We start from the raw sequence: 22,566 nt of genomic DNA on the forward strand, positions 1-22,566 counted from the left end.
CCAAACTTTACATTTGGGACTATGCATTGGGCAGGTAGCGTTCTCCTGGCATCCGCCAAACCCAGATTTGTCTGTCGGGACTGCCAGATGGTGAAGCTTGATTAATAACTCCAGAGAACGCATTTCCACTGCTCCAGAGTCCGACGTGTTGTGCATGGTGATCTTAGGCTTGATCTTAGGCTGGTGCTCGGCCATGGAAACCCATTTCGTGAACCTCCCAACAAACAGTTATTGTACTGAAGTTGCTTCCAGAGGCAGTTTGGAACTCAGTAGTGAGTGTTGGAACTCAGTAGTGAGTGTTGCAACCGAGGACAGATTCAGCACGCGACAGTCCTTTTCTGTGAGCTTTTGTGGCCTACCACTTCGCAGCTGAGCTGTTTTTGCTCCTAGATATTTCCACTTCACGTTATTTTGAAATGTAAAGATTAACTAAATAGATTTCCTCTCTTCACATTAATGGCAAATTATTGCATCTTGTTATTAACCTGTTTATTGTTATGAATAAGCCTCTCCATAATATCCCCCATTTGCACAAAATACTAGTCTACTTGCCTGTTTTCAATGCTAAACTTCAACAACTAGAAACTGTTCATAAGCATGGTCTAAAGTTTGCGGGAAGGTGAGCACATTTTCATGTCAAGTTCAGTTTTTATAATTGACAACTTTTGCTCGAAAACTGACACACGCATGTTTTAGGGTCCGTTTTGTACATATGCACGGTTTATAAATGAGGCCCCAGGACAGGGTTTGAGAAATCAATTTGAGAAGGTTGTAAATTATCTCAATCTGAAGGCACAACCTAGATTGGAGCTAATGTCTTTACTTGAACATATTATTACTCCAACCTAGTGAAAGTGATAAACTGACACGTTTATAGTTTTGTCAAAAACTACTTTATATCGAAAGTGTCTTTGATTTGACGGCTTGAACATGCACAGATCGTCTCGAGACGGCAGTTAGTGTCACGTCTTATCAAGGTGGGTGGAATCAGGCGCAGAGAGCAGATAGTGATACGACAGTTTATTCTCCGGTGAACAAAAAACACGGTCAACCCAACACACTCTGGGTGAACAATCCAACACAGGGTCAAAGACAGACCAGAGAATAAAAACACAAGTACTACACCAACTGACATGAATACAAATAACAATCCCGCACAAAACAAGGGCGGGACAACCTACTACATATACAGACACTAATTAACTAAACTACACACAGGTGAAACCAATCAGACAAAACCAACAGACACATGAAAAGGGATCGGTAGTGGCTAGTAGGATGGTGACGCCGAGCACCGCCCGAACAGGCAGGAGAACCAACCTCGGCGGAAGTCGTGACAGTTAGACCCGATTACGTGTTTCTACGCATGAGTCGCCATGACATCACCTACAAGTGTGATCGAGAACGAGTGGCCAAGATGGCTGCTTGAACAGACGCTTTTTTACCGAGCTCCGTACCAAACTTCAGAAAGATTGTGAAAATTGTTTTTTTTTAAAGTGTAATCATTATTTTTATTTGTTCAAGATATAAGACCTTTCCTGTGACTGGAATGATAATTGGATCATTTATTTCAGCATGTCCATGCAAAGTCGTGACAAAAAAAGAAAGGAAAAAGTTAGCCGTTCTATTGCTAATCAACAAGAGAGAAACGTGCTTATAGACAACTGCCATAACTACACTTGGCCTATGGATAATATCATGCTTTCGAATGCTGAAGATGACGAATTCCCCTCTTTACTGGTTACTCCGTGCAAACCTCCACCCTCCAAAAACCCAAAATGAACTCTGACATCGTGGCTACCCTCTCCTTACTCATCAACTCCAGGTGTGACGCCATTGAGAAAATGGTAGCCGCGAACACCATGGTTATCGAAGGCTTGAAAAAGACTGTGGAGTTTGCATGTGGTGAAATTAATGATGTGAAAACGAGAGTGACAAAAGTTGAAAAAAATGTGGAAAGGGTGGAAAAGAATAACAATGTCTACCATAGACGTCTCACTGATCTGGAACAATACACAAGAAAATGGAACCTGAGACTCTACGGCTTGCCAGAGGTGGAGAATGAAGATGTGCGAGGAGAGGCTATCCGTATCTGCCAAGAAGTTTTGCCTGCAGAGAAGAACAAAGTTGGTGATACCATCGACGTTGTACATTGCCTCGGCAAGAAGCAACAGCAAAGCGATTCAAGACCCAGGGGTATCATCATCCTATTCATTACCAGATTCTACAGGGATGCTGTCTGGAAAGCTGCTAGGAAGAACGCCTTCCTTCAGAGCCATGGTATGCGTTTCGCCGAGCATCTCAGCCCGGAAGACATAGAAAGAAGGAACAAGTTGTGGCCAACGATCAAGATAGCACGAAGTGAGGGGAAGGCTGCTTACTTCGTCAGAGGACGAGGTTTCATCAACGGTTCAGAAATCCATATTCCTCCCTAAAATCTCACCAGAAGGAACAGGTTGATGGTTTCAGCCATGGTATTCTCATTTTCCTTAGGTTGTTTACCTAACAAGTATCAGGTGACTATTTTAAAGGAATACTTTAAAATAGTATTCCTTTAACGATATTTGGCTTTCCCATGGATCTGAACGCTCTGCTGGTGTCACTACAATGAAAAATACCTTTGGTGGTAATATTCTACACTCGGAATGTGACCCCTTTGGTCACTTTATTTGTCTTGTGATCAGTTACAATGCCATTACACTCATTACTGTAAACTTCTACGGGTACAACACCAAAAATGAGAATGATGAGTTGCTTGAATCTATAGAGAAACATATACTTCATTGGTTATCTAAATTTCCCAATTCGTTATTATTGATAGGAGGGGACTTTAACATTACAATAGATAATTCAACTGATAGATGGCCCCCAGGTATGCCAACCAATCAGAATTTGGGTTTAATACTTTTTATGGAAAAGTTTGATCTTACTGATATATGGAGAGAGAGGTTTCCGGCCGACAGATCATTCACTTGGAGTAACAAAACAGGCTCCAGACAATCCAGAATAGATTTTTGGCTTATATCCAAATGTATTGATAGTGAGTGTGTTACTACAAATATTTGTACTACTCCCCTCACAGACCATAAGGCTATTTACATTGATATCAAAATTGTTACCCCTGTTACAAACCTTGGTAGAGCATCCTACTGGAAGCTAAATAGCTCATTATTAAATAATGATATAGTTACATTTGAGGTTAAAGATCTGCTCTCACATTTTTAGGAAAGGGCTTGTGAAGAAGAATCTTATTGCAAGAACTGGGAGCTCTTTAAATTTGAGGTGTCCAAATATCTTAGAAAATATGGTAGTAATCTTGCTAAGACCAGAAGAGCTGAGGAGGAAAAGGTGATCATTAAGATAACTTCCCTTTCTCAGAGGTCCCCAGCTGACCTCTTGGGGGAGGAGAAGATGGAACTAATTGAGTTACAAAATAAACTGGATAATATATATATATATTAAAAGCAGAAGGAGCCTTTATTAGATCTAGGAAAAAATGGATTGAGGAGGGAGAACAGAATTCATCCTATTTCTTTAGACTTGAGAAATTTCACTCTAAAAATAACACTATCCATAAGTTAAACATTGATGGTGTTATTACAGATGACCAAAAATTAATCGCTAAATACTGCAGCAATTTTTACAGAAAATTGTATAGCTCTACGTACTGTCAGGAATCCACAGATATGTTTTTTAACTCACTGAATAATGTTCACTCTATCAGTGATATAGAATCTAAACAGTGTGATGAACCCATCAAAGTTGAAGAGATTATAGAGTCTATCAAACATCTAAAGAACAATAAATCACCAGGTGTTGATGGAATTACATCAGAATTTTACAAATTATTTTCTGAACAAGTAGCTCCCTTCCTATTCGAAGTCTTTTTAGAGAGTATTAAAAACAATGTTCTCCCTCCTACAATGAGTCAGGGGTTAATAACACTGATACCTAAGCCTAAAAAAGAAGTGCTGCTCATCGATAACTGGCGTCCAATTTGTCTTCTTAATAAGGACTATAAGATATTAGCCTCACTACTTGCAAAAAGATTTAAAGTAGTTCTGGATGCAATCATTGATGAAACACAGTCTGGCTTCATGAGGAACAGACATATTTCTAACAATGTCAGACTAGTATTAGACATACTTGACTACTCAGACCTAATAACCGGGGCGGCAGGGTAGCCTAGTGGTTAGAGCGTTGGACTAGTAACCGGAAGGTTGCGAGTTCAAACCCCCGAGCTGACAAGGTACAAATCTGTCGTTCTGCCCCTGAACAGGCAGTTAACCCACTGTTCCCAGGCCGTCATTGAAAATAAGAATTTGTTCTTAACTGACTTGCCTAGTTAAATAAAGGTAAAATAAAAAATAACTGAGGATAGCTTCATATTATTTTCAGATTTTTATAAAGCATTTGACACAGTAGAGCATCAGTTTCTCTTCCACTCCCTTGAGAGACTTGGCTTTGGGGATTTTTTCTGTAAGGCTATTAAGACTCTCTATGCAAATGGTAACAGCTCTATCAAATTGAAATATGGCACCTCACCTAGATTTGAGTTAAAGAGAGGAATTAGGCAAGGTTGTCCTATCTCTCCGTACCTGTTTTTATTAATCACCCAACTTCTTGCAAATTCTTTAAATAATAGTCCTGTACAAGGTATTTCCATAGCTGGTAAAGAAATTATTATAAGCCAGCTGGCTGACGATACTACACTTTTTCTGAAAGACGCTAACCAAATTCCCATATCGATCAATGTGATACAATCCTTTTCCAAAGCGTCTGGTCTATATCTTAACATTAATAAATGTGAACTCATAATATATAATAATATATCCCATTTAGCAGACGCTTTTGTCCAAAGCGACTTACAAGTCGGCTGGGGCCACTACTTTTGCATATGGGTGGCCCCAGCGGGAATCGAACCCACGACGCTTGGCGTTGTAAGCGCCATGCTCTAGCTGTCAAAGATTGTGTGACACCTTCATATTATGGTATTCCAGTAAAAGAAGAACTTACATATTTAGGCATAACCATTACAAAGGATCAGAAGTCTAGAGGCTTACTAAATTTTAACCCTCTTATTAAAAAAACCCAGAAGAAACTAAATCAATGGCTACAGAGGGACTTATCTTTAAAAGGTAGAGTCCTAATAACCAAGGCTGAAGGTATCTCTAGACTAACATATGGTGCTCTATCTTTATATCTTGACCGTAAAATAAGCAAGGAGATAGACCAGATGCTTTTCAACTTTCTTTGGAGAAACCGTACCCATTACATTAGGAAAACTGTTGTAATGAACACTTACGAGAATGGTGGACTGAATTTTCTGGATTTTACTACTTTAAATAATACTTTCAAGATCAATTGGATAAAACAATTCCTAAGAAAACCCACTTCTATCTGGAATTTTATTCCTCATCGTGTCTTCTCTACTTTTGGTGGCCTCAACTTCATGTTGTTTTGCAATTATAATATTGACAAAGTTCCAGTGAAACTTTCTGCTTTTCATCGGCAGGTTTTCTTGTCATGGTCCTTAATTTATAAACACAATTTTTCTCCACACAGATATTATATATGGAATAATCGGGATATATTGTATAAATATACCTCTCTGTTTTTAGAATATTGGTTCAGAAATAATATCCTATTGGTGAGCCAACTGGTAAATGCAGAGGGTCTTTTACTCAGTTATAAAGAATTCTTATCACTTTACAAGGTCCCTGTAACACCTAAAGATTTTGCAATTGTTTTAGATGCCATTCCCTCAGGTGTTGCTATGTTATTCAGGAACATGTCAAGACCTGACCCTCAGAACCTACCTTCTGTTGACCCTGTTGACTCATCAGTAGGAAAGATTTGTTTCTCTTTTGGTCCATTCAACAACAGAGCGATACGATCCTTGTTTCAGCAGGATGTTGTATCTATACCTTATGTCATGTCTTATTGGAATGGTTTTATTGATAATATCTGTTGGAAAAAAGTTTGGATGTTGCCACAAACATACCTACTTGTTAACAAAATTAAGGAAGTTTCCTTTAAAATTATTCATAAATATTATCCTGCCAACCACTAGATGAAGAAGTTTAAGGAAAACATCAACTCAAATGGCTCCTTTTGTAATGACCACCCAGAAACAGTTGTGCATCTTTTTTGGCATTGTATGCATGTAAGAAAACTGTGGCAAGACATCAGTAGGTTTATAATTGAACACATTTATGAAGATTTTACACTATTGTGGAGAGATGTACTGTTTGGATTCTTTACATACAATAGAAATAAGCGGAATCATTTTTATGTAATTAATTTCATTATTCTTTTGGCCAAATTTCATATACACAAATGTAAATTGACAAACAGAAAACCACATTTTCGTACCCTACAAAAAGAAATTGAACTGTATTTTAAGACGGTGAAATGCTCTACTAACAAAAAAGCTGTTAGAATTGTAAGTATATGCATGTCCGTTAAGGTCCTTGTGTAATTGTAATGTGATATTGTACCCCCTAGCTCGATTGTCCATTGTTTGTAATCTATGTATGCTTGTGTTCCCTCATGTGCTTTATGTATTGATTTGTTGTTAATAAAAAAATAAAAAGTGTGATCGAGAATTTCTATTGGTGAATCAGTTTTAGTCTGTCTTCATACTGCGCTGTCTTTGGTAGAACGGACATTGCTACATCACCACAAGAGGCCACCATTATCGAACTATTTGCAAATTTCTCAAAGTTGATAATTAGTTTATTACAGTTTTTTGTTGTTGCAGTGATTCAATTCAGCAAGACATCATTTACAAATTGAAAGTTTATTATATTTTTTTATGGTTCAGTTTCATTCACTATTGATGGTGATGACTGATAACTCAAGGGTGGCCAGTAAACTTATATTACTATAATATATTTAGTAACAGGGCAGTGTATGCAATATTTATGCAGAATATAATTGAACTATTCTTACTATACAGTACATGTACTAAAATACATGAAGTGCACGGGTCAGTTCATCTGGATACTTCAAAACTCCTAAGAATGTCACAAATCCAGTGTGTGGGTCTTCCAGTGAGTTGGAGATGATTGAGGAAACATGGCACAGTTTGAAATCTTCATATGGACTGTAAGTGAAACATTTCTTATTAGCACATTTGTGGCTCATCTTGTTTAAAAACAAACGATCAATGTAAATATTTCCTTTTATAAAATATGAATCAGAGTTATTATTAGCCTACTATATAGTCTTAGTTTCAATTTGACTGAAACCTCATTAAAAAAACATGGAGGAGATAAGTACATTTATTGACTGAATTTGCAGATAACGGGTTATCTTGGGTTTGGTGTCACATCTTTAAATGTATTGTATGCTGATGTTTTATTTCTTCTCTATTTGCAGATGCCTATAACTTCGATACTTCTAAACATTGAACCCTGTTCCACATATGATCCAGCCATCTATAAAATAGGTGATATATATTGCAGAATGTGTAGGCCTGGTAAGGACCTTGTGTGTTTTTATGAGGAGTTAATTATAATAATAACAACAACAATAATTATGATGATAATAATACCAAAAGGTAATTATTTTCTGGTTTTCTTTTCAACAGGATATCATGTACATAGTCATTGTACTAAATCTACATTCACCTCCTGTGTGCCCTGTATTGACTCCACCTTCCTTGATGAGCCCAGTGGTAAAACAACATGCAACAACTGTACCACATGTGATCCAGGTGAGAATTCTGTGTTCCTGGCATAAACACTGAGTTACTTTACTATATCAGCTGTTGTTTTAATGAAATACAACAGATTTTACATTTGGCTTCAGATACCAAGTGACATGTTTTCTCTCTAGGTTTGGGTTTGAAGGTAAAGCAGCCATGTACACCTTCATCAGACACTGTCTGTGGGACACTGGAGGGGTTCTACTGTCTAGACCCAACTAAGGATGGTTGTAGAGCAGCCCAGAGACACAGCAGCTGTAAACCTGGTCAATACATCAACCACACAGGTATGTCGTCATGCAGATCTTCCATTGACATCAGTACATGATTTATGCAGTCATGAGTTAAGCATATCTCAAGTCAGGATCCTTAATGAGTTTCACCCTGTTGGTGCAGGAACAACATCTACAGATACTGTGTGTTCTGACTGTACTGGTGACACCTATTCAGATGGATCATTTACATCCTGCCAGCCACACACACAGTAAGTGTGGCTCATGTACAATGGTTATTTCCCTCAAAATGTCAGCTAAATACTACAATATTAACATAGAAATGTAAAACTTAATGTTGGATGACCAATTTACCAGTGGTCTATTTCTCCTATTATAGATGTGATACCTTGAAGCTTCAGCAAATTAAACCTGGAACTCATTGGTCCGACTCTGAATGTGGACCACAAATCTCACCTATAGCTACATTAATATTTGCTGTGGTGGTGGGGGTACTCGCTGTGATAGCAGCCGTGACGACGGCAGCTATTATGAAAAGAAGAAGAAGAAAACACCAAAGATCCTGTAACTCGTGAGATTATTTTGGGGGAATTGTACATTTATTGTTTAAGAGAAATATCACTAAATCAAATGTTATTTTATCACATGCGGCGAATACAACAGGTGTAACTAACGAGCCCTGTCAGACGATGCAGGTAAAAAAATAAATACAAATAGTAACACGAGGATTCAAATAAAACACACAAGAAAGGAGCTGCATCGTTCCCCAATACCTCCAGCAGCCCAAGAGAGTTGAGACCATGTATGAACCTGTTATGGTATAGAGACCGTATAAATATTAAACAAATAAGTGTTAAGGACAATATAGTGATGTGTATTGATTAAGGGGGGGGGACTGATTAAAAATAATCATGTTAGAGGAGGTTTATGACAAGTACTTCACAGATTTATGACAGAGTTGACTTACTGCTCCAAGGCCACCTGTAGGCTCCCTCGGACAAATTGTTGAGCCACCAATTCAATCACACCATCCCTGTCCTCCATTGTCTTGACAACAATCCTTTTCAGCCCCAATAGGCTCAGCCAGTCTACCAATTCCTCCAATTTGTTCTTCACCTCGGAAAGGTCCTCTGCTTTTTTTGATCTAGAATTTTTTTTTTAAATGTATGACAGGCAATCGAGAATTTTAAAAACATCAAAAGAAACCATACATGTAAAAAATGATGATCTATTATTTTCCTGTTGCTGTTAGGGAGGATATAAAACTCACATTTTCCAATATGCTTTCAGAGTAGTGTGGTTCACCTCCAGACTGAGTGGAGGAGCAGGCGTCCCACACACTGCTGCGAAGAGTCGCTCAGAGAAGAAGTGTGGCCCAACCCCTCCAAGGACCACACATACACACTGATCATTTTCCCAATGGTTCCATACAGGCCCTCATGTGATGCTAAAAAATATTATTTCAAATGTGTGCCAGCATTACTATCCCTATGATATATTGCCCTGGATAAAGCACTTGAAAAAGCCTCTTCACAAAATGTTTTGGCTAAAATTCTGTATTTGACAATGAAAATCAGACCTTAATATGGGTAAAAAGAAACGAGAAGGCTTACCATGGACATCAAGCGGCATACGTTTAGCTCCTTCCGGACCCTCAAAGATGGCCGATCCTCTGATGTCCCTCACGAGGAGATGTAATACTCCCTGGAGGGACCCCATTGGTCAACTGCCCCCTCCACCTTGGACTCAGCGTCCACAAAGACAACGTCCATCTTAGCCCCATGCATTAAAGTTTTTGTTTTGAAATGCATGCAGGCTACTGTTTAGGACGTTGCCCCTGTGGACATTTATCATGTTGGCAATGGGGCAGTTGTCCTGGTCCACTCAGCTCCAGAGCCTACGTAAAATGGGGAAAGGGGGGTACCTAGTCAGTTGTACAACTGAATGCCTTCAACTTAAATGTGTCTTCAGCATTTAACCCCTTAATCGACATCCAGGTCTTCGGCCCCCGGGGAACAGTGGGTTAACTGCCTTGCTTAGGGGTAGAACGACAGATTTTTACCTTGTCAACTCGGGGATTCAATCATGGCAGTCTGTAAAGCCATGTTCACATTGGCAGTTTGAGGTGAGTTACTCATTTTGGGGGTAATTTCCAATTAGAATCTTATGTTTCTTGCAGCCTTAACATCCAAAAAGCACATGGTATCAGATATTTCAAACCACCTTTGTAGCATCCAATTTCCATGGCATTTTGGAATGTTTTATCAACTGATGCTGGATTGCCATGGTAATGTAGATCGTTAATTCAAATAATGCTAACTGATGTGACTCATGCAATGGAATTTATTTATTTGTAAAATGGCTGCAATTCCACCCATTATTCCATCATTGACTTGAATGGAAACGCCCTTTCTATCCGTTCTTATTTATATGGCGCACACGCCTGTCATTACCATGATAAATAGTGTAGCCATGTCGGCAAATGACAGCTTTCTGACTCTAAACACATACGAATCAGTCATTTGTAACTTTGTTTGGACAGTCAGTGTTCCAAAACGTATTAATCGTCATGCCACACCCTTGACAATGACATTAGAGTTGACAATAGCACAAACCGACAGGAAATTATAATTAAAACGGTAATTATAACTAACTTTCCCCCACTAATAAGTGGAAATCTACTGGACAACAGCGATCTGGACGTCAAGTGTTTCTACACTAAAAGTCCAAGCTGCATCCACCCTTGCCAAGTTTGACTTAAAGAGCGACCTTGTAACCTCACTTGTGTACAGGGTTGGGGAGTAATGTAAGGAATTACAAAAAACGGTAACTAAGCTGTTACGTTACAAACAAAAATGTTGTAATCAGATTACAGATTTTTGAAAAACCTATATTACTTGAAGGATTACTTTTAAATTCAGAAATTAACTTTTAGTTTGTCAAAAATATATATATTTTGACACTTCTGTTTTCTCGACATTCCAAATCAGCATTGAAAAAGACGCAAGTTCAAGTTTGTTCCACCTGAGCGAGTCTGACCACAAATCAGAGACCACTGATGACACACAAACTGTTTGATGGATCTTGGGAAAAGAGCAGCAATAGGCTTTTGTAGACTACAGTCCAAGCGATGTCTTCTAATGGTGCCACTGCTGTCAGCATCCAAAGCTTGTCCAACTTGAATAAATGCTTGAAGGTAAGGATGACATGCAGTGGTGTAGTCTGCGGCAATACGGATGTCACTTATTGATATCTACATGGCAGCAGTGTGATTCACGTCAATGCACTGTCATTGCTATTTGTGCCCTACGGATTGTGGATGGCTGTTCACAAATCTAAATGTGTATTTCAACCCAATAATGGTTGAATTCAAGAGGTTTAAGCTGCCTATCAATCTTTTTTAACCAGTGAAAAATGTGCTCTTGCAACAGTTGCATAGTGCGGCTCCAAGCCTATGGAATAAAAGTGGGGCTTTTTGCTCAATCTAATAAAAACAATCCTTAGGCCTAATGGACACATGCTCCAACTCACACTTTCAATAGACTTAAAGGGGCAAATTGGTAGTTGCTACGTCCATTTTTGATATTCATGTACAGTGCCTTGCGAAAGTATTCGGCCCCCTTGAACTTTGCGACCTTTTGCCACATTTCAGGCTTCAAACATAAAGATATAAAACTGTATTTTTTTGTGAAGAATCAACAACAAGTGGGACACAATCATGAAGTGGAACGACATTTATTGGAGATTTCAAACTTTTTTAACAAATCAAAAACTGAAAAATTGGGCGTGCAAAATAATTCAGCCCCTTTACTTTCAGTGCAGCAAACTCTCTCCAGAAGTTCAGTGAGGATCTCTGAACGATCCAATGTTGACCTAAATGACTAATGATGATAAATACAATCCACCTGTGTGTAATCAAGTGTCCGTATAAATGCATCTGGACTGTGATAGTCTCAGAGGTCCGTTAAAAGCGCAGAGAGCATCATGAAGAACAAGGAACACACCAGGCAGGTCCGAGATACTGTTGTGAAGAAGTTTAAAGCCGGATTTGGATACAAAAAGATTTCCCAAGCTTTAAACATCCCAAGGAGCACTGTGCAAGCGATAATATTGAAATGGAAGGAGTATCAGACCACTGCAAATCTACCAAGACCTGGCCGTCGCTCTAAACTTTCAGCTCATACAAGGAGAAGACTGATCAGAGATGCAGCCAAGAGGCCCATGATCACTCTGGATGAACTGCAGAGATCTACAGCTGAGGTGGGAGACTCTGTCCATAGGACAACAATCAGTCGTATATTGCACAAATCTGGCCTTTATGGAAGAGTGGCAAGAAGAAAGCCATTTCTTAAAGATATCCATAAAAAGTGTTGTTTAAAGTTTGCCACAAGCCACCTGGGAGACACACCAAACATGTGGAAGAAGGTGCTCTGGTCAGATGAAACCAAAATTGAACTTTTTGGCAACAATGCAAAACGTTATGTTTGGCGTAAAAGCAACACAGCTCATCACCCTGAACACACCATACCCACTGTCAAACATGGTGGTGGCAGCATCATGGTTTGGGCCTGCTTTTCTTCAGCAGGGGCAGGGAAGATGGTTAAAATTGATGGGAAGATGGATGGAGCCAAATACAGGACCATTCTGGAAGAAAACCTGATGGAGTCTGCAAAAGACCTGAGACTGGGACGGAGATTTGTCTTCCAACAAGACAATGATCCAAAACATAAAGCAAAATCTACAATGGAATGGTTCAAAAATAAACATATCCAGGTGTTAGAATGGCCAAGTCAAAGTCCAGACCTGAATCCAATCGAGAATCTGTGGAAAGAACTGAAAACTGCTGTTCACAAATGCTCTCCATCCAACCTCACTGAGCTCGAGCAGTTTTGCAAGGAGGAATGGGAAAAATGTTCAGTCTCTCGATGTGCAAAACTGATAGAGACATACCCCAAGCGACTTACAGCTGTAATCACAGCAAAAGGTGGCGCTACAAAGTATTAACTTAAGGGGGCTGAATAATTTTGCACGCCCAATTTTTCAGTTTTTGATTTGTTAAAAAGTTTGAAATATCCAATAAATGTCGTTCCACTTCATGATTGTGTCCCACTTGTTGTTGATTCTTCACAAAAAAATACAGTTTTATATCTTTATGCTTGAAGCCTGAAATGTGGCAAAAGGTCGCAAAGTTCAAGGGGGCCGAATACTTTCGCAAGGTACTGTATATACATGGATTCTTGAAGAATATAACTTATTCTCATGAGTTCAGTTCAACTGTCATCCCATGAGAACCCAAAATATAAGCTTGTTTTACTCCAATGTTTGTAAACTTTGCAAATGTAAACACACACTGTACAGCCTCATAACATGGTTAAAACCATTTTGATATCATGGGTCAGTCCTTGCATCCATAGTTCTGTCTATTCATCTGAGAGTGGTTACATTTCTCCAGGCACCCTCAGCTTTTTAGGCAGGGCAACTTTTGTTTCTTCTGTGAATTTGCCCTTTAAAAAAACAGCTGCATATCAACATAAATGGTCACCAACAAAAAGTAAACACTTGGCCTATAGCAAATGCATAAATTTTTCACATGTAAGTAGCACTTTTCAGTAGTGCTCAAAACATGCCATTCCATGACCACAGCATTTATTTTTCAACTCGAATCAATGAGCCCAATCAGTCCTCCGTGACAACAAAATAAACAGTAGGGCTGGTTAATAAATACTTAGCTCTGGGGTTATGCTCAGGTAAAACAATGTGGCTAATCTATACTTCCATATTTCAAAGTCCTATTCTTGAAGATCAAGGGGTTTATTGGAATTCGGATACTTTAAAATTGTCTTAATATTCAAAACTATTATATGTAGTATAAAGCAATATTTTATTTAACTAGGCAAGTCAGTTAAGAACAAATGTCTTATTTACAATGACGGCCTACCTGTCATGCCTGTCATCGGAAGGAGTGGACCAAAGCGCAACGTGAAAATGTTCATGATTTCTTTTATTATCAAAAAACACTCGAACAAAGTAACACCGCAAACAGTTCTGTCAGGTAAGACAATAAACAGAAAATAAACATCCACAAACACCAGTAGGAAAAAGGCTGCCTAAGTATGATTCCCAATCAGAGACAACAATAGACAGCTGCCTCTGATTGGGAACCATACTCGGCCAAAACAAAGAAATAGACAACATAGAATGCCCACCCCAAATCACACCCTGACCAAACCAAAATAGAGAATTAAAACGTCACTCTAAGGTCAAGGCGTGACACTACCCCGGCCAAACCTTAACATGGACGACGCTGGGCCAATTGTGCGCCGCCCTATGGGACTCCCAAACACAGCCGGTTGTGATACAGCCTGGAATTGAATCAGGGTCTGTAGTGACGCCTCTAGCACTGAGATGCAGTGCCTTAAACTCATTTATATAGCCACGCTATTGTTATTTACAGCTGCTCTTTAATTATTTGTTATTCTTATCTCTTACTTTTTGTGTTTTCTTAACTGCGTTGTTGGTTAGTGACTTGTAAGTAAGCATTTCACTGTTGTATTCGGCGCATGTGACAAATACAATTTGATTTGATCCGCAGACCACATGTAACCACGCGAGCCTAGGATCTCCACATCCAGCTTCTCCACATGCGGGATCATCTGAGATGAGCCACCCTAACAGCTGATGAAACTCTGGGTTTGCACAATCAAAGAATTTCTGCATAACCTGTCAGAAACCGTCTCAGGGAGGCTCATCACTACTTTCATTTATGAGGAGCTGTCTCTATACTACTGGCATACAGCTCTGACACCCATGCATACCCCACAAGACGTGCCACAAGAGGTCTCTTCACAGTCCCCAAGTCCAGAACAGACTATGGGAGGCACACAGTACTACATAGAGCCATAACTACATGGAACTATATTCCACATCAAGTAACTGATGCAAGCAGTAAAATTAGATTTAAAAAATATGAAGAAAAAAAACAACACCTTATGGAACAGCGGGGACTGTGAAGCATCACAAACATTGGCACAGACACACGATAATATATGCACTATACAAACACATGGGTTTAGTACTGTAGATATGTGGCGGAGTAGGGGCCTGAGGGCATACAGTGTGTTGTGAAATCTGTGAAGGTATTGTAATGTTTTTAAAATTGTATAAACTGCTTTCATTTTGCTGGACCCCAGGAAGAATAGCAGCTAATGGGGATCCATAATATAGACAAATACATCTGCATGCTCGTTGTCCTCACCTGTGTCTTGACCTGACTGCAGTTTGGCGTTGTAACCGACTTCAGTGGTGAAGTCTGCTTTTCACAGATGAATCCTGGTTTCAACTGTACCGGGCAGATGGCAGACAGCGTGTATGGCGTCGTGCGGGCAAGCAATTTGCTGATGTCAACATTGTGAAGAGAGCGCCACATGGTGGCGATGGGGTTATGGTATGGGCAGGCATAATCTACCCACATGATTGCAATTTTAATGCACACATACCGTGACGAGATCCTGAGGCCCATTGTCATGCCATTCACCCTCCGCTATCACCTCATGTTTCAGCACACTGTCTGCCATCTGCTTGGTTATTACTGCATTGTCGGAACTAGAAGCACAAGCATTTCGCTACACTCGCATTAACATCTGCTAACCATGTGTATGTGACAAATATATATATATATATTTTGATTTGATAATGCATGGCTACCCATGCTAGATTACGGAGACATAATTTATAGATCGGCAGGTAAGGGTGCTCTCAAGCGGCTAGATGTTCTTTACCATTCTGCCATCAGATTTGCCTGCACGCTCCTCTTTTCAGTTTGCTGCAGCTCGCGACTGGAACGAGCTGCAACAAACACTCAAATTGGACATTTTTATCTCAATCTCTTCATTCAAAGACTCAATCATGTACACTCTTACTGACAGTTGTGGCTGCTTTGTGTGATGTATTGTTGTCTTCCTTCTTGACCTTTTGTGCTGTTGACTGTGCCCAATAATATTTGTACCATATTTTGTGCTGCTACCATGTTATATTGGGTTGCTACCATGCTGTTTTGTCATGTGTTGCTGCCTTGTTATGTTGTTGTCTTAGGTCTCTCTTTATGTAGCGTTGTCTATCTTGTAGTGATGTGTTTTGTCCTATATTTATATTGTATTTATATTTAATCCCAGCCCCCGTCCCCGCAGGAGGCCTTTTGGTAGGCCGTCATTGTAAATAAGAATTTGTTCTTAACTGACTTGCCTAGTTAGATAAATAAAAAATAGCCCCATGTTGCAAGGATCTGTATACAATTCCTGGAATATGAAAATGTCCAAGTTCTTCCATGGCCTGCACCACTACCAGACGTGTCGCCCATTGAACATGTTTGGGAAGCTCTGGATCGATGTGTACGACAGCGTGTTCCAGTTCCCGCCAATGTCCAGCAACTTTGCATAGCCATTCAAGAGGAGTGGGACAACATTCCACAGGCCACAACCAACAGCCTGATCAACTCTATGTGAAGGAGATGTGTTGCGCTGCATGAGGCAAATGTTGGTCAACCAGATACTGACTGGTTTTCTGATCCACGCCCTCCTTTTTATTCAGGTATATGTGACCAACAGATGCTTATCTGTATTCTTAGTCATGTGAAATCCATAGATTAGGGCCTAATGAATGTATTTCAATTGACTGATTTCCTTATGAACTGTAACTCATTCAAATCTTAAATCATTGCATGTTGTGTTTATGTTTTTGTTCAGTGTACATTCTACAGACCCTATTGGCACCTAAAATAGTTTTTTTGCTCTGTAAACCAGTATGTCGTTTAGATCATACTGTGATTTACATTGGGGGGATTTGATTGACCTTGGAACATGTTTTTCAAACTCAAATGTGTTGCAAATGTTATGGGTGTAAGATGGCAAAGTGATGCCATCTGTTGGTAAATGTTAATTTAATTAATTAATGTTAATGCTTGAGATACCCGGAAGAATTGCAATGTACTGAAAAAGGCTGGTTCCTCGCCTCAATGACTCTGTCTCGTAATTTAACATTCAAACAAATGTTTCTTAAATATTACAAAATATTAATTTGTTTAGACAATTTGTCATATCATGAATAAATACAGGTTATGGATACTTTTCTATTATGGGTGCCTTTTATTTTGAAATTTCCTAAATTAATAGTGAAAGTAACATTAGTCCAGGGCACTACACCGTCGCGATCAAATCTTCGGTAAGACGAATATGTGTTTACGTAGAAATAGCCTACTTTACATGTTCTGTGCTGTAGCTTTTGCCTAACTTTAAGGCTTGACATCTTTTGTGTAATTGTAATACAACGAATAGGCACGCCTACGCACGGCTGTTCCCTCCCTTTTGTGTTAAATATTCTTTTCTGCCTCAGGAGACTCCCACAACTCGGTTTTTATTTGAAATTGCGCTGCTAAAGTCACTCGAATTTTCACGTTTCTTGAAATATGAAAAGCTATCGAATTGTCATTTATTGAAATCTTGCTTGTTTGTAAATTCAAAAACGGACAAAATAACAATTATGTCTGAGTGTTGGAGTGTGCCCCTGGCTATTGGGCAATAAAAGAAAACAAGGACATTGTGCCGTCTGGTTTGCTTAATATAAGGAATGTTACATTATTTATACTTTTTAAACTTAAGTTTATTTGAGCAATTCCATTTACTTGTAATACTTAGGTTATAAATATACTTCATACTTTTCGACTTTTTTCAAGTAGTATTTCACTGGGTGACTTTCACTTTTACTTCAGTCAATTTCTATTAAGGTATCTTTACTTTGACTCAAGTATGACAACGGAGTACTTTTTCCTTCACTGCAAAATAATATAAGGAACACAACATCACATGATTGCCAGTCAGCAGCCCAGACTTTGCCCTACTGTAGCCTACTTTTTGTTCTTTGCCCCGCTGTGGTGGTAGAACCACAGATTTTCTAAACACAGAGGCACAATATTGCAAGATTTCAGAGACTTGTCCCGAAGCAACTCTTGCGTTGTCTTGGCTGTGTGCTTAGGGTCGTTGTCCTTTTGGAAGGTGAATCTTCGCCCCAGTCTGAGGTCCTGAGTGCTCCGGAGCTGGTTTTCATCAAGGATCTCTGTACTTTGCTCCGTTCACCTTTCCCTCGATCCTGATTAGGGGGGTGGCAAGGCAAATAGTCTGGTTAGGTGTTTGACTAGATGTTCAGGAGTCTTATGGCTTGGGGGTTTCTTGTGGTCGGAGGCCGAGCAGTTGCCATACCAGGCAGTGATGCAACCAGTCAGAATGCTCTCGATGGTGCAGCTGTGGAACCTTCTGAGGATCTGAGGACCCATGCCAAATCTTTTCAGTCTCCTGGGGGGGAATAGGTTTTGTTGTGCCCTCTTCACGACTGTCTTGGTGTGCTTGGACAATGTTAGTTTGTTGGTGATGTGGACACCAAGGAACTCGAAGCTCTCAACCTGCTCCACTGTAGCCCCATCAATGAGAATGGGGGTGTGCTCGGCCCTCTTTTTCCTGTAGGCCACAATCATCTCCAGGCAAGTAGAATAGTATTTTGTAGAAATGGGGGATATGATGGACAGTCGTAGTCATAACAATGAACAGGTTAGTAACAAGATGCAATCATTTGCCGTTAGTGAGAAGATAGAAAATCTATTTTACTTATCAAATTAGAAAAAGGCATCTATTTCCAAGGCTATAGTCTACAACAAATGACCATGCTCATCTCTCGTTTAATTGAACCTATTAGATATGCTATTTATTCTGCAATAATTATGAAAAGATGGATGTGTAGAAATGCAGTATTGTCTACTAAATACATTTTTAATTACAGTATTCAGGCGTAAGCTACAGAAGTAACCTACAGTGCATTCAGAATGTGTTCAGACCCATTGACTTTTTCCACATTTTATTACGTTACAGCCTTATTCTAAACATATATTTTAATCAATCTACACACAATATCCCATAAAGACAAAGCAAAAACAGGTTTAGAAATGTTTTCAAATGTATAAAGACAATCTTGTTTCTCGTGGTCTGAGTGTCGTAGGTGACTTTTGGCAAACTCCAAGTGGGCTGTAATGTGCTTTTTTACTGAGGAGTGGCTTCCATCTGGCCACTCTACCATAAATGCCTGATTGGTGGAGTGCTGCAGAGATGGTTGTCCTTCTGGGAGGTTCTCCCATCTCTACAGATGAACTCTGGAGCTCTGTCAGAGTGACCATCAGGTTCTTGGTTACCTCCCTGACCAAGGCATTTATCCCCGATTGTTCAGTTTGGCCAGGCAAACGCCTTCCATTTAAGAATGATGGAGGCCACTATGTTCTTGGGAACCTTCAATGCTGTAGACATTTTCTGGTACCCTTGCCCAGATCTGTGCCCCGGCAAATCCTCTCTGAGTGTTACGGACAATTCCTTTGACCTCTTGGCTTGGTTTTTTCTCTGACATGCACTGTCAACTGTGGGATAGTATATAGACAGGTGTGTGCCTTTCTAAATCATGTCCAAGCAATTGAATTTACAGTTTACAATCAAGATGTCGAAATATCTCAAGGATAATCAATGGAAACAGGATGCACCTGAGCTCAATTTCAAGTCTCATAGCAAAGGGTCTGAATACTAATGGAAATAAGGTATTGCTGTTTTTTATTTTAAATAAATTAGAAAAAAATCTAAACTTGTTTTTGCTTTGTAATTATGGGGTATTGTGTAGATTGAAGGGGGATAAAACAATATTTAATCCATTTTAGAATAAGGCTGTAATGTAAGACATTTTTGCAAAAAGTCAAAGGGTCTGTATACTTTCCGAAGGCACAAGAGAAGATAGAAAACCGCATTTTCCACCGTTAATAAACTGCACTCCGGATCGATGGCAGAGCGCCAAAAAAAATCAAATCAAAATCAAATTTTATTTGTCACATACACATGGTTAGCAGATGTTAATGCGAGTGTAGCGAAATGCTTGTGCTTCTAGTTCCGACAATGCAGTAATAACCAACAAGTAATCTAGCTACCAATTCCAAAACTACTACCTTATAGACACAAGTGTAAGGGGATAAAGAATATGTACATAAAGATATATGAATGAGTGATGGTACAGAGCAGCATAGGCAAGATACAGTAGATGGTATTGAGTACAGTATATACATATGAGATGAGTATGTAAACAAAGTGGCAAATTTAAAGTGGCTAGTGATACATGTATTACATAAAGATGCAGTAGATGATATAGAGTACAGTATATACGTAGACATATGAGATGAATAATGTAGGTTATGTAAACATTATATCAGGTAGCATTGTTTAAAGTGGCTAGTGATATATTTTACATCATTTCCCATCAATTCCCATTATTAAAGTGGCTGGAGTTGAGTCAGTGTGTTGGCAGCAGCCACTCAATGTTAGTGGTGGCTGTTTAACAGTCTGATGGCCTTGAGATAGAAGCTGTTTTTCAGTCTCTCGGTCCCAGCTTTGATGCACCTGTACTGACCTCGCCTTCTGGATGATAGCAGGGTGAACAGGCAGTGGCTCGGGTGGTTGTTGTCCTTGATGATCTTTATGGCCTTCCTGTGACATTGGGTGGTGTAGGTGTCCTGGAGGGCAGGTCGTTTGCCCCCAGTGATGCGTTGTGCAGACCTCACTACCCTCTGGAGAGCCTTATGGTTGTGGGCGGAGCAGTTGCCGTACCAGGCGGTGATACAGCCCGACAGGATGCTCTCGATTGTGCATCTGTAGAAGTTTGTGAGTGCTTTTGGTGACAAGCCGAATTTCTTCAGCCTCCTGAGGTTGAAGAGGCGCTGCTGCGCCTTCTTCACGATGCTGTCTGTGTGGGTGGACCAATTCAGTTTGTCTGTGATGTGTACGCCAAGGAACTTAAAACTTACTACCCTCTCCATTACTGTTCCATTGATGTGGATAGGGGGGTGTTCCCTCTGCTGTTTCCTGAAGTCCACAATCATCTCCTTAGTTTTGTTGACATTGAGTGTGAGGTTATTTTCCTGACACCACACTCCGAGGGCCCTCACCTCCTCCCTGTAGGCCGTCTCGTCGTTGTTGGTAATCAAGCCTACCACTGTTGTGTTGTCCGCAAACTTGATGATTGAGTTGGAGGCGTGCGTGGCCACGCAGTCGTGGGTGAACAGGGAGTACAGGAGAGGGCTCAGAACGCACCCTTGTGGGGCCCTAGTGTTGAGGATCAGCGGGGTGGAGATGTTGTTGCCTACCCTCACCACCTGGGGGCGGCCCGTCAGGAAGTCCAGTACCCAGTTGCACAGGGCGGGTCGAGACCCAGGGTCTCGAGCTTGATGACGAGCTTGGAGAGCTCTATGGTGTTAAATGCCGAGCTGTAGTCGATGAACAGCATTCTCACATAGGTATTCCTCTTGTCCAGATGGGTTAGGGCAGTGTGCAGTGTGGTTGAGATTGCATCGTCTGTGGACCTATTTGGGCGGTAAGCAAATTGGAGTGGGTCTAGGGTGTCAGGTAGGGTGACACCCTAGATATGGTCCTTGACTAGTCTCTCAAAGCACTTCATGATGACGGAAGTGAGTGCTACGGGGCGGTAGTCGTTTAGCTCAGTTACCTTAGCTTTATTGGGAACAGGAACAATGGTGGCCCTCTTGAAGCATGTGGGAACAACAGACTGGGATAGGGATTGATTGAATATGTCCGTACACACACCAGCCAGCTGGTCTGCACATGCTCTTATGTCGCGGCTGGGGATGCCGTCTAGCCTGCAGCCTTGCGAGGGTTAACACGTTTAAATGTTTTCCTCACGTTGGCTGCAGTGAAGGAGAGTCCGCATGTTTTGGATGCGGGCCGTGTCAGTGGCACTGTATTGTCCTCAAAGCGGGCAAAAAGTTATGTAGTCTGCCTGGGAGCAAGACATCCTGGTTCGTGACGGGGCTGGTTTTTTTTTTGTAATCCGTGATTGACTGTAGACCTGCCACATACCTCTTGTTTCTGAGCCGTTGAATTGAGATTCTACTTTGTCTCTATACTGACGCTTAGCTTGTTTGATTGCCTTGCGGAGGGAATAGCTACACTGTTTGTATTCAGTCATGTTTCCGGTCACCTTGCCCTGATTAAAAGCAGTGGTTTGCGCTTTCAGTTTCACGCGAATGCTGCCATCAATCCACGGTTTCTGGTTTGGGAATGTTTTAATCGTTGCTATAGGAACGACATATTCAACGCACGTTCTAATGAACTCGCTCACCGAATCAGCGTATTCATCAATGTTGTTGTTTGATGCAATACGAAACATATTCCAGTCCACGTGATGGAAGCAGTCTTGGAGTGTGGAATCAGCTTGGTCGGACCAGCGTTGGACAGACCTCAGCGTGGGAGCTTCTTGTTTCAGTTTCTGTCTGTAGGCAGGGATCAGCAAAATGGAGTCGTGGTCAGCTTTTCCGAAAGGAGAGTGGGGCAGGGCCTTATATGCGTCGCGGAAGTTAGAATAGCAATGATCCAAGGTTTTTCCAGCCCTGGTTGCGCAATCGATATGCTGATACAATTTAGGGAGTCTTGTTTTCAGATTAGCCTTGTTAAAAGCCCCAGCTACAATGAATGCAGCCTCAGGATATATGGATTCCAGTTTGCAAAGAGTCAAATAAAGTTTGTTCAGAGCCATCAA

At 40.4% G+C, this 22,566-nt stretch overlaps 1 protein-coding gene across 6 annotated transcripts in view; it reads left to right on the top strand.

The window, feature by feature from the left end:
• LOC135503930 (tumor necrosis factor receptor superfamily member 14-like) overlaps window positions 1–22,566 on the top strand; it is a 36,100-nt gene that overhangs the window by 1,402 nt on the left and 12,132 nt on the right. For 3 of the 6 annotated variants that reach the window (XR_010450021.1, XM_064922120.1, XM_064922121.1), the window contains exons 1-2: window positions 10,093–11,140; window positions 14,537–17,160. The gene's annotated coding sequence lies outside the window, so the exon portion shown is untranslated. Of the gene's footprint in view, window positions 1–6,961; window positions 7,111–7,383; window positions 7,484–7,594; window positions 7,721–7,842; window positions 7,999–8,107; window positions 8,196–8,323; window positions 10,070–10,092; window positions 11,141–14,536; window positions 17,161–22,566 lie in introns of those variants that run through there. The other 3 variants (XR_010450020.1, XR_010450019.1, XM_064922122.1) reach the window with 3 other exon arrangements.

This window comes from Oncorhynchus masou, chromosome 18 (assembly GCF_036934945.1).
Source record: "Oncorhynchus masou masou isolate Uvic2021 chromosome 18, UVic_Omas_1.1, whole genome shotgun sequence".
Taxonomy (NCBI): Eukaryota; Metazoa; Chordata; class Actinopteri; order Salmoniformes; family Salmonidae; genus Oncorhynchus; species Oncorhynchus masou.